This window comes from Solanum pennellii, chromosome 11, assembly GCF_001406875.1.
Source record: "Solanum pennellii chromosome 11, SPENNV200".
In the NCBI taxonomy this organism is placed as follows: domain Eukaryota; kingdom Viridiplantae; phylum Streptophyta; class Magnoliopsida; order Solanales; family Solanaceae; genus Solanum; species Solanum pennellii.
The window spans coordinates 33444832-33462918 of record NC_028647.1 but is presented as its reverse complement, the minus strand read 5'-3'; positions in this window follow the sequence as shown (position 1 = coordinate 33462918).

The window sequence follows — 18087 nt, the reverse complement described above, 5'->3', positions numbered from 1 at the left end:
TCAGAATGTCTGCAAAATTCATGTCATTAGATTAGATAATGGAACTGAATGTACATCTGATATGTTCAATTATTTTTGTCAAAATCTGGAGTAGAGCACCAGGTTACTATCCCTTATCTAAAACAAAAATGGAGCGAATTAGAGATATAGTAGATAAACCTTCAAGATTTTAAGATGCTTGTTGCATAAGAAGAATCTATCAAAGAGGTTTTAGGCTGAAGCAGAAAAACCAATTGTTTTCTTATTGAATAGATTGCATATATGGGTGTGGAATGAAAGACTCCATTTGAGGCATTGTCTGAAACTATTTTTGGAAAACCTCAAGATATTTGAATGTTCATAATTTTCTTATGTTACACGGGTTAAAAAAATAGCCAAGTTAGATAAGAAGGTATGTTTGAGAATTTGAGGTTAAGTCCACGTTCAATGAGGAAATAAAGGCCACATAGTTTGAGGATGGAAATCTGAATGACCTTAGGAAGAAAACTGATAAGTAAGTCTCAAGATACCACTCTTGATGCGAAAAGTGTGATCAGTTTAAAAAGAAGGATTTTTGTTCCTCGAGTTGATTACTTGATTCAAAAATTGTTGACAAAATTCCACAGCTCACGATATTACATACATCATTGTATGCCCAAGATGTACCAAGATTTGAAACAAATTTATTGGTGTCAAGGCATGAAGAATGATACATCGGAGTTTGTGGTCAAGTGTCAACATATCAACAACCAACGTAACATCAAAGGCCTATATGTTTATTTTATAGAAGGCCAATTCCAGAGTGGAAGTGGGAAAGGATAAACGTTGATTTTGTTGTTGGTCTTCCAATACGTTGGGGAAGTTTGATTCTATTTAGATAGTGGTTGAAAGAATTACTAAGTCAACCCAGTTCATTTCAGTTAGAATATATTATTATGGTGAAAATTGGCTAAGGTTTATGTGGAGGAGAGAGTGAGGTTTCATGATGTTCCCTTCTCTTATCATTTCATACCATGGTACACAGTTTACCTTCATGTTTTGCAGGAAAGTACATGATGAATTGGGCACACAACTCCCTTTTAGTACAACTTTCCATCCACAAGATGACGGACAATTGGAGAGGACTATGCAAGTGTTAAAAGACATATTGACGGCATGTATGATTGACTTTGCGGAAATTATGTGAGGGGATGTATATAACACATAGGATTCTTCAAGGATAGATATATGAAACCTTTGCCGGTTGATTTAGTGAAGGATCCTCAAGATAAGGTAAGGAGCATTCAAGCTATGCTATTAGCGACCAAGACTAAAAAGAAGAAGTATATGACCCAGAGACATGACATTTAAAAATGATAAGTTCGTTCTTCTAAAGGTATCTCCAATTAAAAGGGTAATAACATTTTGAAAGAAGGGCAAGGTAAGTTCGTGATACATTGGACCATTTGAAGTTTTTCAATGTGTATGTCCAGTGGCTTATTTATTGTCCTTACCTTCTAATCTATTTGAAGTTTATTCAATATTTCATGTGTCTATGTTGAGGATATATCATGGCAATGGGATTATATCATAAAATGGGAAACAACTGTGTTAGAGAAGGTCCTTCAGTATGAGAAGGAACAAACGGCAATTCTTGATGGTGCTCTCTAGAATTTGAAGACAGAGTAGATAAAGTCCATAAAAATTTATGGATGCATCGTCCAGTTGAGGAAGCTACTTGGGAAACCGAGAAGAACATGCAAGACAAGTATCCCAGTTTTTCACTGACTTTTGATGATTGGTCATGTGTTTTGTACAACCCTTATCAACAAGCCAACTTTCATTTCAATTTTAATTGTAAAATAGGCTGACACAAATTGATAGTCTTTCTATTGGTCTGCTATTTATTATTCATTTTATAGTTGTATGTAACGACCAAGTTACATCTTTATCGAAAAGCCAACGGAAAATTTTTTTGGATCAGAAAACTTTTATGTAGTAACTTGAAATTCCCGAACCTAGTCCAGAATTGGACAAAAATGGAGTAATTAAAGTGTAGAGAAATCGTGTAACAGTTGTATGATCTAATTATTAGTTATATCATAGGAGTAGTTAGCTAAGACGTTAAGCAACCCGTGCGACTTTACAAAATTAAATTCGAGCGAGTAGAACTCCTGAAATGTATCTTAGCGTGCATAGGTAGTTTCTAAGTGTCGCTAGTTGAAGGTATGTTTTGAAATAAGGGTATAGGATTTATAAATATTGGTCATTGTTTTCGTGCAAGTCACTGAGGAGGATTTATGCCGTCAGATGGGCCTCTGTAGCGGGGTGAGTGCTGCCATGGCAGGGCAAACGCGACTTAAAGTCAGAAATAAACCCCAAACACCTTTAATGCTGCAATTTTTGAACTTCATAGCTAAGGAACAAACCCATGGGTTTTCTTGTTAGTTTTTCAATATTCATGAGGCAAAAGGTAAGATTTAAACTCCCCAAATTCATAAACGTAATCTAATGGGTAATTATTGTTAAAGCCCTAAAATGAGTATGAGGTTCAAGAATTGGACTAGGATTGATATTATTGATTATAATACCGGTCATTAGGTATTGTTTATTGATCCTAGCGCTATTATTATTGTTTGTAGACCAAGAACAATCGAAACAAATTTAGAAAGGGAAGATCAAGTTTCTTAGGGTATTTAAGTTTTTTTTGAGGTAGGTGATGGTTGTGATTTCTTGATTAGGTGATATATGTTTGTTGTTCCTTCATTTTAATACGTGTATGTATGATAATGTTGAATTGTAGATCACACTTGTTGTAAATGATATAGATGAATGATGAATGCCATGAATCATGACTTGGTTGTATAATTATTAGACTCTATGATTGTGATTGTGGCTTATTGAATGGATCGGGTGTTTCATTGCGTCATACTAACTCGGATCATATTCCACTTTCCGGATTAAATATGAGATCGGTTGCAACGTTCCGACATAAACATTTGATCAGGTACTACATTCCGGTATGCTAACAGTTTGTGTTTGGGTTCCATTAGAGGACCATTGACTTGACATAACTGTATAGATTGGGAAATGTGAAGTTGTACATTGTTTCGTAATTAATATATAGTATGTTTAGTGTATGCATCGTATTATTATATTGTATTGACTTATTAATCTTTCACTCAGTGGGATAGCCGCGTTATCCTACAACTACACTCTGATTGTTAACTGATACTGCATTTTCCATATTTTTGGTTGAGTAAAGGGCATCTTTTAGCGGCTATAAACAGACCTCACTAATAAGAGTAGTGATCATCATTTCAAATTCAAGGGTGATCCAGTACTTCCAGACTTCCATGAGTTTTGGTTTCGTTTATGTTCATATTTCATATATAGACTTATTTATTTATTAGCATGTTAGTATGGGGTTATACCCCTTCTTTTTTGGACTTGTAGTTGAACTTTAAATGTTTTGGCACGTCGACTTTAAGGTTCTAGGAATTTATTTTCTCAATTCATTTTTCGATCTTTTTGGAAGTTCATGCAAATTTTTGTATTTATTTATTTAAACTTTCTTCCATATCTTTAAATTCTTGGTTACATATAAACTAGTTAGTTTAAAGTGTTCTCCAACCAAAGGTTTAGAGTTTGTGTCAATCACGATGGTCGCGGTCGTGAAAAAGTTGGTATATGTGTCTAGCTTCATTTATCTCAATGTACTAAAACGAGTCTATTAGTGTCTTGCAGAACGGTACTAAGACGTCTCTACTTTTCTTCTAGAGGGTATTTGAACTTAGCGAATCTCTATATTTTCTCTTGTCTACTTTCTTGCTATAACTTGATTCCAATTGAACTCCCGATTCAAATTGGTATATAACCTCCTTTGCTCTTCTATTCGCAAATAGTTAACAATAGATTCAATAGCGTCAGGCCTGTAGCTCCTGTCAATGCTCCAGCTGAGAAATGTGAAACGAGAGGTAGTAGTTCAGGTTATGGTAGATAAAGAGCTAGGGGTAGAGGCTGAGCAGAGTGTATCCTACTAGGGACGGAGGACTAGTTAAAAAATATCCAGAAAATGAGGTCCCTCCTACACAACATGAAGATGTAGAAGAGAATATTGAGGTTGTGTTTGGGGAGAATGTAGGGCAAGAGGAAGAAGTGCAAGTTTATACAACAAGTACTCCTCCCATAAGCCCCATGTTTGCTCAAAGATCATGTAATTATTTAAAGGGTTGGATGGTCTTAGAGTGCTTCCCTCTATTCAAGCAACTCAAGCTCCCGCTAATCCTCCTAGTGCTATCACTGTCCCCAAGGTGGGAGGGAATGTAGGTAATGGTTCTTTCTTCCATTATTTTTTCGGTCCTATTATGACTAGTAATGTAAATGAGATATTGACCAAGATATTTAAGGTTAATCCTCCTATATTCAATGGTTCCTAGAGTGAGGATACACATGAGTTCATCCTAGATTGTTACGAGAGGCTGCATAAGTTTGGAATTGTCCATAAATATGGGGTTGAGTTGATGACGTTTCAGCTTCAAGGTGAGGTTAAGTAGTGGTGGAGAAGTTATATTAAATGCAAATCTTCCCTTAGTGAGTTGCAATTTCTATTTGTTTGTATAACCTCTGTAGGGAGAAGCTTTAAGAAGGTAACCGACTTTGTGAAGAAAGTAGAGGGGGTGAGGCGAGATGTTCAGGTTGAGGCATTGGAAAATAATGCCAAGAACTCGAGTAACTTTCAAGTTTCATACTAAAAGGGGGGCAGGGAGGCCAACACTTGACGGTAGGCCAATTCAGTCTACTATGCCCGTCTCTCTAGATATTACTCGGGAACTATTCATGATAGATAGGGAGCCACACCTTCAATGGGAAGCATGCCATATTTTGATTGTACATGCTATAATTATGGAGAACCTGGGAATATGATGAGAGATTAGCCTCTCCCACATGTGTTGGAATATGCACAGTAGTAGTCTAGATAAGTGGTACTCATAGGGAATGGTAAAAATTTTCTAGGGCATCACAAGGTGGTCTAGGAGAAAATGAGCTAGGCCACAGAGGTAGGGGAAATTGTAACCAAGGTAGAGGAACAGTGTAGCCAAGCAGGGAAGTCACCTGTTAATATGACAAGGCTCAGTGTTATCCTTTCCGGGCAAGAAAGAGGTAGAGGAATCTAACAAAGTGATCACATGTACTATTGTTGTTTGTGACTGGATGGCTAATGTGTTATTTGATCAACATTCTACTTATTCTTTTGTATCCTTGATATTTCGCTTAGAATTTGATATGTATTGTGAGACCCTATCAAAGTTTCTACCCTAGTTGAAAAGTTTGTCATAGTCGCCCATGTCTATCGTGCTTGTCCTATTTTGGTTATGATTTATCAGACATGGAAGGGTTTGGTGATTTTGGATATGACTGACTTTGATATAACCTTAGGCATAACTTGGTTTTCCCCCAATTATGTTGTCCTTAATTGTAATACTATGTTTGTAACTCTAGAAATTCTAGAAAGGGAAAAGTCATAGTGGGAAGGGATGTACACGCCTAAACATACTAAGATCATATCCTCCATTTGGGTTAGGAATCTTGTATGGCAAGGTTTTTTTCGTATTTGGCTCATATTTGAGATGTTGAGGTTGAGTCTCTCTCTATTGAGTCCATTCATATGGTGTCATAATTTTGTAAAATGCTTCATAATAATCTACTCAGTATGCCTCCTAATAGAGATATAGACTTCTACATCGATTTAGAACCTCATATCCATCCCATTTCCATCCTTCTCTAACATATGGCCCCAGAAGAATTAGGAGATATTGAGACTCAAATCAATGAGGTTCATAATAAAAGATTTATCTGTTCTAGTGTATTCTAAAGGGGTGTTTCAGTTTTGTTTGTTAAGAAAAAGGATGGTAGCATGAGAATTTGAATATAATACTGGCAATTCAATATAGTCACCATTAGAAACAAGCATCCATTACCTTGAATAGATGATACTTGACCAATTGCAAGGTGCAATAGTTTTATCTTAGATTGATCTAAGTTCTGGTTACCATCACTTGAAGATTAGGCCTGAGGATATGCCTAATACTGCGTTTAGAACCCACAATGGGCACTACAAGTTCCTAGTTATCACTTTTGGTTTGACTAATGACCCTGCAACCTTCATGAGCTTGATTAATAGGGTGTTCAAACCATTTCATGAATCGCGTATTATAGTCTTTATTGATTGTATTTTGGTATATTCAAAAGTAAGGAAGAGCATGTCGACCCTCTTCGTATTTTCCTAAATGTTCTTGGGAACCAAATGTTTCATGCAAAATTTTATAACTGTGATTTTTTGTTGACTTGGGTTGAATTTTTGGGGCATGTTGTTTCAAAAAAGGGGTATTGGTAGGTAGATCCCCAAAAGATTGAAGTGCTTAAAATTTTTATTTGTCCTAGCATTGTGATGAAATTTAGAAGTTTAGTGCGACTCGATAGCTATTGCCATCGATTTGTGAAGAACTTTTGTTTAATTTCCACTAACCTGACAAGTTTGACCAAAAGAGAGGTACCCTTCAAATGAATTGAAAAATGTGAGGATAACTTTCAAAAGCTCAAGATTCTCTTGACATCGCACCTTCCTTAGCTCTACCGGTGAAAGGTAAATATATTATAGTATATTTTGATTTTTCACATTCTAGCTTGGATCAAGTCTTAGTGAAGGATAAGAATGTTATATATTATTCATCGCAATACTTGAAGTTTCATGAGAGGAATTATCCGACGTATGATTTGGAGTTCGCAACTGTAGTATTTTCTCTTAAGATCTGGAGATATTACCTCTGTAGTTTCAAATGTAAGGTATTTACCGATCATCGTAGCTTGCAACATGTGTTCACTTAAAAGGATCTAAATATTAGGTAGCGAAGGTGGATGGAGATACTCTAGGATAAATATGTGACCATTAAATACCATCTTCGTAAGGCTAATGTAACATTCCGGAAAATTACATGCCTAGTGAACAACCAATAAGTCTTTAGGAATGCGTATTGGGGGTACTTAGGCATCCCAATTCCCAATATTGAAAAATAATGGGCATTGTATATAAAATTTGCTAAGGGGTGTGAGCCAATTTCTATATTTACTCAAGTACGCATAACATGATCCAAGCTTGTTTAGAATTGTACCTGCAATGAAGACCCTATGCTAAAATTATAAATTGTTTTTATTCACAACCCAATCATTGAGTACTAGGCATCCAAGTGTCAAGCCTAGCACCATAGCACATAACCATTTTCAATGATCATTTAGATTAAGCAGTGCGAAAGGACATAGTGAGGATCCTTGGGACAATAAGTAAACATTTCCAAATGAACCATAAATAATAGTTAGTTAGGAAATTGCAACCAACTCATGTGCAAGCACATGTGCATGACACATGAAGAAGCTGCCAAAGGAGGGGACCACCTTAACCGAATTCGATTAGGGTAGTTAGGGGGAAAACGTGCAAAAGGGAAAACTCCATGTGGGTCCTAACCTCCCTACGAATTCTAGACTCTACCCTACTGATATAAATAACTAAATAACCAAGGACTAACTGAATTGGACCCATTAGTGCACCCGACAACATAGGACCAAAACCTGGTTGACATTAACCTAGTACTAGTTAAAGAGTTAGTTAAGATCCTAACGACTTAAGGGTACTTTAGTAATTATCCTAGGCTACTTAATTAATTAATTTTAAACCTAATTAATTAATTTAAAGGGGCAAAACCAAAATCACAAAGTAATATCCAGATTTCAATAAAACAAGAAAAAGATAACCTAGTACCTAACCTACGATGGTTCAAAGGATTAGTTATGTTTATAACGACTTAAGGGTACTTTAGTAATTACACTAGTTTACTTAATTAATTAAATTATCCATTGTATTAATTTAATTAAAGGGGTCAAACAGAAATTCTTACACTAACCTTGTACAACTCAAGAAACATCCTAGTATTAACCTAGAATAGTCAAAATGGTTAATTTTTGTTCCAATGATTTAGGGGCACTTTAATAGATACCATAGGTACCTTAATTAATTAAATTAGACATTTAATTAATTAATTTAAAGGGGCAAAACGAAATTCATAGGAAAAATTTCAGATTTGAGCAAGTATTGTGTTTTCCTTGTTCTAGTCAATCTAGGAGGGACTTTTTAGTAATTAGTTAATTAATTTATTTAATTAACTTATTAAAACCTAAGTTTAATGATTCAATATAAGTTATTAAACCTACAAAATAAAGTTCAAACTCATAGACAAAAAGGACGCAAAAATAGTAATAAACGAACGCACGAAAAAGGCAGAAAATTTATCGATTTCTCTCGGGCGATTTCAAGGTTTCTTCAAGGTTTCGTTCAAGGTGGTCTTCGTAAATTAAGTTCTACATAAGGTATGGTTTTCTATCCTGGAATTTTTTCTCCAAGAGAACTTTCTTTCCAACGATTCAAAGATCTTGAAAATTAGGGTTGTTCCCGTGTTCTTGTCGAATTCCTTTGTCCCTAGTATCCTTTTCGATTCCATGTTGACTAGGATAGATATCATGTTGTATGTATGTGGTGCTGGCTGATCTTATGTGTAATGTTATTGAATTATGATTGTCGATTAACCTATGAAGTTGTGATCATATAAAGTTAAGTGCTTATAACGTGAATCATAAATCGACAATGTGTTAGTTACACCCGTAATCGTTTTAAGTGTTGATGTGTTTGTCCGAATGTTGCATTGATGTTATTGTGACGTTATCAAGGTGTCAAATTCATCAAATATTAAAATTACGATGTCCAATATGTCTTAAAAATGTTACCCTAAAGTCATGGACAAAGATTGGTTAAGAGAATAATACTATGTTAAGATGTGTTCGAAACTGTAATGTATGACGATGATTACACTTTGTTGGGTATACCTACTATAAATGTTACTTGTTGATGATGTTGTGTTCGTTAAATGATCATATTATGCTGTTCAAGATGTTTAAAAACGTTTTTGCCTAAAGTTATGTTATAAGGTTGGCTAAAAAGATCTCCATGAAATCATAATTTGAGTGATTGTTTGGCTTATGCCAATAAAATGGCTAACAATACATTGTCAAAAAGGGATGCATGCAAATGAATATAATATTATGTTAAATAATTAAGAGATTGGCTAATGAATAATATACATATCTAACCAAGCATGAATGAATGTAAAATTGACCTGTTCCAACAAAGATGGTTATGTAATTCATACCCAAATATTTATGCCAATACTAATCATATGTCAATCTTGTGTAGTAAGAGTATCAAATATATTATAAGCACTTCTAAAGTAATTCAATGAATCCATAACCAAGGGCATGCCACTCATTGGGAGAACTCCCAACATGCTCTAAAAGAATGACATATGAACTCATGAAACTCATTGAATGAAGTGCTCATCGTCCATAAACGATGATATGAATGTACTACACTAAAGTAAGTAAGTAACGTGAGTTATAACATAATTAAAGGGGTCTAAAGTAAGTAAGTGACAAGAATGGGGTGTTAAAGGAAGTGAGACAAGTCTCACTTACACGTAAGCTACTACGTTAAATGAATACTCAGTTATGAAGGTGTTGGAATGTGTAAGCCAGTCTCATTAACGAGAAAGGATGACATGTCAGGAAATTTAACATTTTATCAATGTAACGTAAGGATAACAGTCATCAATAGAATAAGTAAATCTCAATCTAGAAGCATGCCTGCATAATGATGGAGTCAACACTAAAAGATAAAGAAGAAATGAACATTCACGTAATGAGGTGAGTAATTATGTTAATCTATAATGCTTATGAATATGGTGACAACATGATAAGAGGCTAAGATGAATGGTGAGTTAATTCTCAACCAAGCCTAAGTAAAGGTCACTAAAAGTACTCACCTAAGAGAGTGTTGAATATCAATAGACAAGTCCCAATCATACTCTATATGTAAGAGTAAGGACAATTCACACTTAATACTATGATGAGATGAGAAATCATCTAATGAGAAATGATTCCCTCATGCTAGAAGCCAACTTCCATGATTTATGAGTTGAATGTAATGAAACTTTATACTGAGCACCGATAGGCTAGCTATGAGCAGTGGTACCTTCCTTTGGGAAGGGCGGAGGTTCACATAACTCTCATGATATGATACTGTCCGGCATGAAGGGTATGGGTATAATTATATCTCCTAGTCTTTGAACCTATACTTCAAAAATAGGGATCTATCAAGGTTTGACTCCCTATATACGCTAGCATGTTCGAGTCACTTTGGCCGGTGATTCCACCTCTTTTCGCTGTTGGGCAGACACTGGATTTCATAATGCTCATATGATCTATGTCGGTTAAGGTTAAAGTTCCCAAAGAAAGAATAAGACCAGCCTCAAAGTATGAAAGATAATGAAATGAACGATACTCAAGGTGTTTATGCATGACAATCAGGAGGTGAAATCAGATTCAAGTAATGATATTAGGTCATTCTTGGTCATTGCACTTCATGATCCCGATGAGAGTCTTAAACTTCATCCTAGGTATAGTTGGCGTTTACATAAGCCAACAAATGAATGAAATGAATAATGTGAAGTACGAATGAACGAATGAAGCAGACTCTGTGTTTGCTAAAGAAGGCCCTCGGGTTAAGGTCCCATATGTTGGGCCCTCACTCTAGATGTCTTATGCTACATCAACGATTCCAAAGTCTCGTGTATATGAAATGCATAATATATAAAACATGAAAGTAATGAAATCAATGGCATGATCAATAGATAATTTCTTATGAAAGGTAATGAAGTTAATGAATATATATTGTAAAGAATGACTCACTATAAGGTAGGGAAATCATTCCTTAGTGCTTGGATTACTTACATCGATTCATTGTGGGTATGGGACTACAATGAATCATTGCACTTATAAGTAAAACATAGGACCAAAAGAATTATTGAACTACACAACAACAAGAAGAAAAAGACTGAAAAATAATTTAAGTGTTCAAAGAGGAGCTCTCGGCCTAAGAGGATCAAAAATCTTAAATCTTCGCCCGAGTTATTCTAAAATTATGTTGATGATACTAATGGCTTGTAATCATACAGAAAATGAGTTGTGTACTTTGAATGCATTAAAATACATCATATTCATATTAAATTCACAACTAACGATTTTTGAAAAGTTTAGTGACTAGGCTTTCCAGAAATAGCATAATGTTTAGGAAGAGTTTTCTTTGATCATGCATAGCCTTATGTGTATGTGTACATACACCCATACTTAGTAAAAGTGGTGAATTAACCCCTACTATTTACTATTTCATAGATGCAGGTTAAGGGATAGATTGACGACTCTTGCAATGATTTGGACATCAGCGTTTCTCTAGACCATTTGGTAGGTCCTCTTGATTTCGAGGATGCTACAGTTTTTGTCTAGCCTTAGTTTTTGAAAAATCTAGTGGATGTTGTACCTAGCGTTTCTTTCGTACATTCATTTCGAAGCTTTTATAATAAGTCCGTGTTTGGCAAAAGTATTTATGATATATTCTTATTCGATTTCAAATTGTTTCTTATGATAGATGGTTGTTATATTTATGTTGAGCTTAGTATATGATAAACTAATGAAATAACTATATGCAGTATATGTATACTTCATACGTCTAAAAGTTTTATATTTTTCGCTAAAAATAACCATATCAATGTTATGAATGCAAGATGAGGCTTGTCTGCAACCTCTGAGAGGTCACCGACGCCGGTTGCAATCCGGATTCCAGAATTCGGATCGTGACAAACTTGGTATCAGAGCATGAGGTTAAAGTACCTAGGAACTAACGCTCAACAAGACCACGTTATGTAGTTTCTAGCTTATGGTTATGAAGAGAACCACAATCATTACTTAGAGGCTACGCGATGATAGGAAATTCTCCCTTCTTCTACTCTTTATCGTGCTATTAAGATCTTTGACACTTTGTGTCAATATAAGTATATAAATTCCTTATTGTGTCAATGCGTAGAAGAATACACACAATAGTTAGGATGTCTAAGTGGTCTCAGGTGCTAGGCTCAAGATCTAGCCTTCCCAGGAAGGGGCCATAATCGAAATGCCCAACGTGGATGAAAGACGTGTGGTGAGTGTGGTTGTTCGCATGGAGGTGAATGCATGGTAAGTTCTTAAAGCATGTTATGAGTACTAATGAAGACGATAAGGATATGTTGGCTTCATACCAACTCAATGATATGACTAAGGTATGAATTTGCTTCATAAGTGTTATGCTACAATAGACTATAGAAACAGGGTAGTAAGGTTTCAGTTTCCAAATGAGTTAGAGTTGAGATGGAAAGGGCGTGGTTCAAATCCAACAACACAAATAATTTCAAATCTTAAGTCCAACAATATGTTATCTAAAGGGTTAGGAGTCAATGAGAACCTTTCTTACGAAGAGTTTTCCATTGATATTTTACATCGCCAAGTGAAACGGTTGAGGAACAAGGAAGTTGCCTCCGTAAGAGTATTATGGGGGAATCACTTTTTTGTGGGAGAAACATGGGAGGCCGAGGACGATATGAGATCCTGTTACCCTCACTTGTTCTGTTCTTGAGGTTAGATATACTCCTCTTAAGTCTGGTTTTGCTCTAGAAACTCTAAGTTTTAGTGCAAAAGTAGACTTGGTGTTGTAAGTCCATAATCGTATGTGTAATAATTGCACTATGTAAGTTAAAATGAATTCATGTTGCATTTCATGTTGCTTTTTTTGTATAGCTTATTACGTGATTGTGTGTTGCATGAGTGTGATGTGCATTAAGTTAAAGTAGAATTGAGAAGTAAGTTCCTCGATTTTCAATAAGAAGCTTGAGATAAGCTTAAAGTAGGTGCATTATTCAGAGTAAGTCTTGAATTAGACATTCACGAAGATAAAGTTCAAGCATGCAAAAGAGATTTCCGAAAATTTCCCTCTTGAGTTTAAAATGATAAGTGCTGTCATTCGAGGACGAATGTTCCTAAGGGGGGATAATGTAACATTCCAAAAAATTACATGCCTAGGTAACACCCAATAGGTCTTTAGGAATGCGTATGGGGGTACATAGGCGTTCCAATGCCCAATATTGAAAAATATTGGGCATTGTATATAAAATTGACAAAGGGGTGTGAGCCAATTCCTATATTTACCCAAGTACGCATAACATGATCCAAGCTTGTTTAGAGTTGTACCTGCAATGAAGACCCTATCCTAAAATTATAAATTGTTTTGATTCACAACCCAATTCAATAGGTACTAGGCATCAGAGTGTCAAGCCTAGAACCATAGCACATAACCATTTAAAATGATCATGTAGATTAAGCAGTGCACAAGGACATAGTGAGGATCCTTGGGACAATAAATAAACATTCCCAAATGAACCATAAATAATATTTAGTTAGGAAAGTGCAACCAACCCATGTGCAAGCACATGTGCAAGACATGTGAAGAAGCTGCCAAAGGAGTGGACCACCCTAACCGAATTTGGTTAGGGTAGTTAGGGGGAAAAACGTGCACAAGGGACCACTCCATGTGAGGCATAACCTACCTACCAATTATATACTCTAACCTACTTCCCTAAATAACTAAATAACTTAGGACTTACCGAATTTGACCCATTATTGCACCCGACAACCTAGGACCAAAACCGGGTTAACACTAACCTAGTACAAGTTAAAGAGTTAGTTAAGATCCTAACGACTTAAGGGTACTTTGTTAATTAAAATAGGCTACTTAATCAATTAATCTATCAATTTATTTAATTAATTGGAAGGGGCAAAACCGAAATCACAAAGTAATATCCAGATTTCGGTTAAAACAAGAAAAAGACAACCTAGTTACTAACCTAGGGTGGTTCAAAGGATTAGTTATGGTTATAACTACTTAGGGGTACTTTATTAATTAACCTAGCTCACTTAATTAATTAAATTATCCATTTAATTAATTAAATTAAATAGGTCAAACAGAAATTCTTACACTAACCTAGTGCAACTCAAGAAACATCCTAGTACTTAACCTAGGATGGTCCAAAAGGGTTAATTTTTGTTCCGATGATTTAGGGGAAATTTAATAGTTACCCTATGTACCTTATTTAATGAAATTATTCATTTAAATAATTAATTTAAAGGGTCAAAAGGAAATTCAAAGGACAAATTTCTTATTTGACCAATTATTGTGTTTTCCTAGTTCTAGTCAATCTCGGAGGGGCTTTTTAGCAATAAGTTAATTAATTTATTTAATTAACTTATAAAACCCTAAGTTTAATGAGTAAATATCAGTTCTTAAACCTAAAAAACAAGTTCAAACTCATAGACAAGAAGGACGCAAAAATAGTAAGCAACGAACGTAAGAAAAAGGCAGAAAATTTATCGATTTCTCTAGGACAATTTCAAGGTTTCTTCAAGGTTTCGTTCAAGGTATTCTTCGTTAATTAAGTTCTACATAAGGTATGGGTTTATCTCCTGGAGTTCTTGCTCCAAGAGAACTTTCTTTCTAACAATTCGAAGATCTTGAAAACTAGGGTTGTTCCTTGTTCTCGTCAAACTCTTTTTTACCCTAGTATCCTTTTCAATTCCATGTTGAATAGATTAGATATCATGTTGTTCGTATGTGGTGCTGGATGATCTTATATGTAATGTAGTTGAATTATGATTGTCGATTAACCTATGAAGTTGTGATCGTATGAAGTTAAGTGCTTAAAACGTGAATCATGAATCTACAATGTATTAGTTACACCCGTAATTTTTTTAAGTGCTGATGTGTTTTTCCGAATATTGCATTGCTAATATTGTGACGTTATCAAGGTATTAAATTCATCAAATACTAATATGATGTTTTCCACCAATATGTCTTAAAACGTTACCCCTAAAGTCATGGACCAACATTGGTTAAGAGAATGATACTATGTTAAGATGTGTCCGAAACTATTATGTCTGAAGATGATTATGGTTTGTTGTATATACCTACTGTAAATATGACTTGTTGATGATGTTGTCTTCTTTAAATTCTCATATTATGATGTTCATGATGTTTAAAAACGTTATGCCTAAAGTTATGTTATAAGGTTGGCTAAAAAGCTCTCCATGAAATCATAATTTCACTGATTGTTTGGCTTATGCCAATAAAATGGCTAACAATACATTGTCCAAAAGGGATGCATGCAAATGTCTATCATATTATGTTAAATAATTAAAAGATTGGCTAATGAATAATATATATATCCAACCAAGTATGAAAGAATTTAAAATTGGCATATGCCAACAATATGGTTATGTAATCTATACCCAAATGTTTATGTCAATACGAATCATATATCAATCTTGTGTAATAAGAGTATCAAATATATTATAAGCACTTCAAAAGTAATTCAATGAATCCATAACCAAAGGGCATTCCACTCATTGGGAGAACTCCCAACATGCTCTAAAAGAATGACGTATGAACTCATGAAACTCATTGAATGGAGTGCTCATCGTCCATAAACGATGATATAAATGTACTACACTAAAGTAAGTAGTAACATGAGTTATAACATAATTAAAGGGGTCAAAGGTAAGTAAGTGACCGGAATGAGGTGTTAAAGGAAGTGAGACAAGTCTTACTTACACCTTAGCTACTAAGTTAAAAGAATACTCAGGTATGAAGGTGTTAGAATGTGTGAGCTAGTCTCATTAACACGAAAGGATGACATGTAAGGAAAACTCACATTTCATCAATGTAAAGTAAGGATGTAGTTATCAATAGAGTAAGTAAATCTCAATCTAGAAGCAAGCCTCCATAATGCTTGAGTCAACACTAAAAGATAAAGAAGAAATGAACATTCATGTAATGAGATGAGTAATTATGTTTATCTGTGATGCTAATGAAAATGGTGACAACATGATAAGAGGCTAAGATGAATGGTAAGACAAGTCTCAACCAAGCCTAAGTAAAGGTCACTAAAAGTACTCATCTAAGAGAGTGTTGAATATCAACAGACAAGTCTCAATCATACTCTATATGTAAGTGTAAGGACAATTCACACTTAATACTAATTATTAGATGAGAAATCATCTTATGAGCAATGATGCCAATGTTCCATGATGTATGAGTTGAACGTAATAGAACTTTATACTTAGCACCGATAGGCTAGTTATGAGCGGTGATGCCTTCCTTCGGGAAGAGCGGAGGTCCACCTAACTCTCGTGAGATGAGACTGTCCGGCATGCCGGGTATGGGTATCCTTATATCTCCTAGTCTTTTAACATATACTCCCAATATAGGGTTTGACTCCCTATATAAGCTAGCATGTTCGGGTCAGTTTGGCCGGTAATTCCACCTCTTTTTGGTGTGGGGCAGACACTGGATTTCATAATACTCACATGTTTTATGTCGATTAAAGTTAAAGTTCCAAAAGAAATAACGAGGAAAACCTCAAAATATGAAAGGCAAGGTATGAACGATACCTAAAGTGTTTAAGCAAGACAATCTGGAGGTGAAATCAGATTCCAGTAATGACATTAGGTCATTCTTTGTCATTGCACTTCATGATCCCGATGAGAGTCTTTAAATTCATCCTAAATATAGTTGGTGTTTACATAAGCCTACGAATGAATGAAATGAACAATGTGAAGTACGAATGAAGCAGAATATGTGTTTGCTAAAGAAGGCCCTCGGGTTAAGGTCCCATATGTTGGGCCCTCGCTTAAGATATCTTATGCTACATCAACGATTCCAATGTCTCGTGTATATGAAAAGCATATTATATAGAACATGAAAGTAATGAAATCAATGGCATGATCAATAGATAATTGCTTATGAAAGGTAATGAATATATATTGTAAAGAATGACTCACTATAAGGCAGAGAAATCATTCCTGTGTCCGTGGATTACTTAAATCGGTTCATTGTGGGTATTTGACTATAATGATTCCATGCACTTGTAAGTAAGATATAGGACCAAAAGAATTATTGAACTACACAACAACAAGAAGAAAAAGACTGAAAAATATTTTAATTGTACAAAGAGGAGCTCTCAGCCTAAGAGGTTCAAAAATCTCAAATCTTCGCCCGAGTTGTTCTAAAATTATGTTGATGATACTAATGTCTTGTAATCATATAGAAAATGAGTTGTGTGCTTTGAATGCATTAAAATACATCATATTCATACCACAATTCACAACTAACGATTTTGGAAAGTCTAGTGACTAGGCTTTCCAGAAATAGCATGTTGTTTAGGAAGAGCTTTCTTTTATCATGCATAGACTTATGTGTATGTGTGCATACACCCATACTCAGTAAAAGTGGTGTACTAACCCCTACTATTTACTATTTTATAGGTGTAGGTTAAGAGACAAACTGACGACTCTTGCAACGGTTTGGACATCAGCATTTCTCCCAACATTTGGTAGGTCCTCCTGATTTCGAGGATGCTATAGTTTTAGTTTAGCCTTTGTTTTAGAAAAATCTAGTGGATTTTGTCCCTAGCGTTTCTTTCGTACTTTCATTTCAAAGCTTTTGTAATAAGGCCGTGTTTGGCAAACATATTAACAATATATTGTTATTGTATTTCAAATTGATTCTTATGATATATGGTTGTTATATTTATGTTGAGCTTAGTAGATGATGAATTCATGAAATAACTGTATGAAGTCTATGCATTCATACGCTTAAAAGTTTTAAATTTTCCGCTAAAAATAACCATATTAATGTGATGAATCCAGGATGAGGCTTGTCTGCGACCTTTGAGAGGTCAACGATGCTGGTTGCGATCCGGATTCAAGAATCCTGGTCGTGACAGCTAATGTGTTGGAAGACACTTTGTGTCAAAAAGTGGTGGGTATGGGTAGTCTAGCTTGCTTCAGTATAACCAAACAACCTTCGGCTAAAAAAATTAAGACCTTGTAGTCTAGGTTCATGCAGTTGGGCATCTTAGAGAAAGATGGGGGTGTTAGCTAGCATTGATGTAAGGGACTAATTCATTGAGGAAATCAAGGCCAAAAAATTTAAGCTGAAAATTTTAACGAAGTTAAGAAGAAGACTGTGATGGGTAAGGCACAAGACACCACTTTTGATGCAGAAGGTGCGCTCAATTTTAAGGGAAGGATTTTTATTCCTTGATTTGA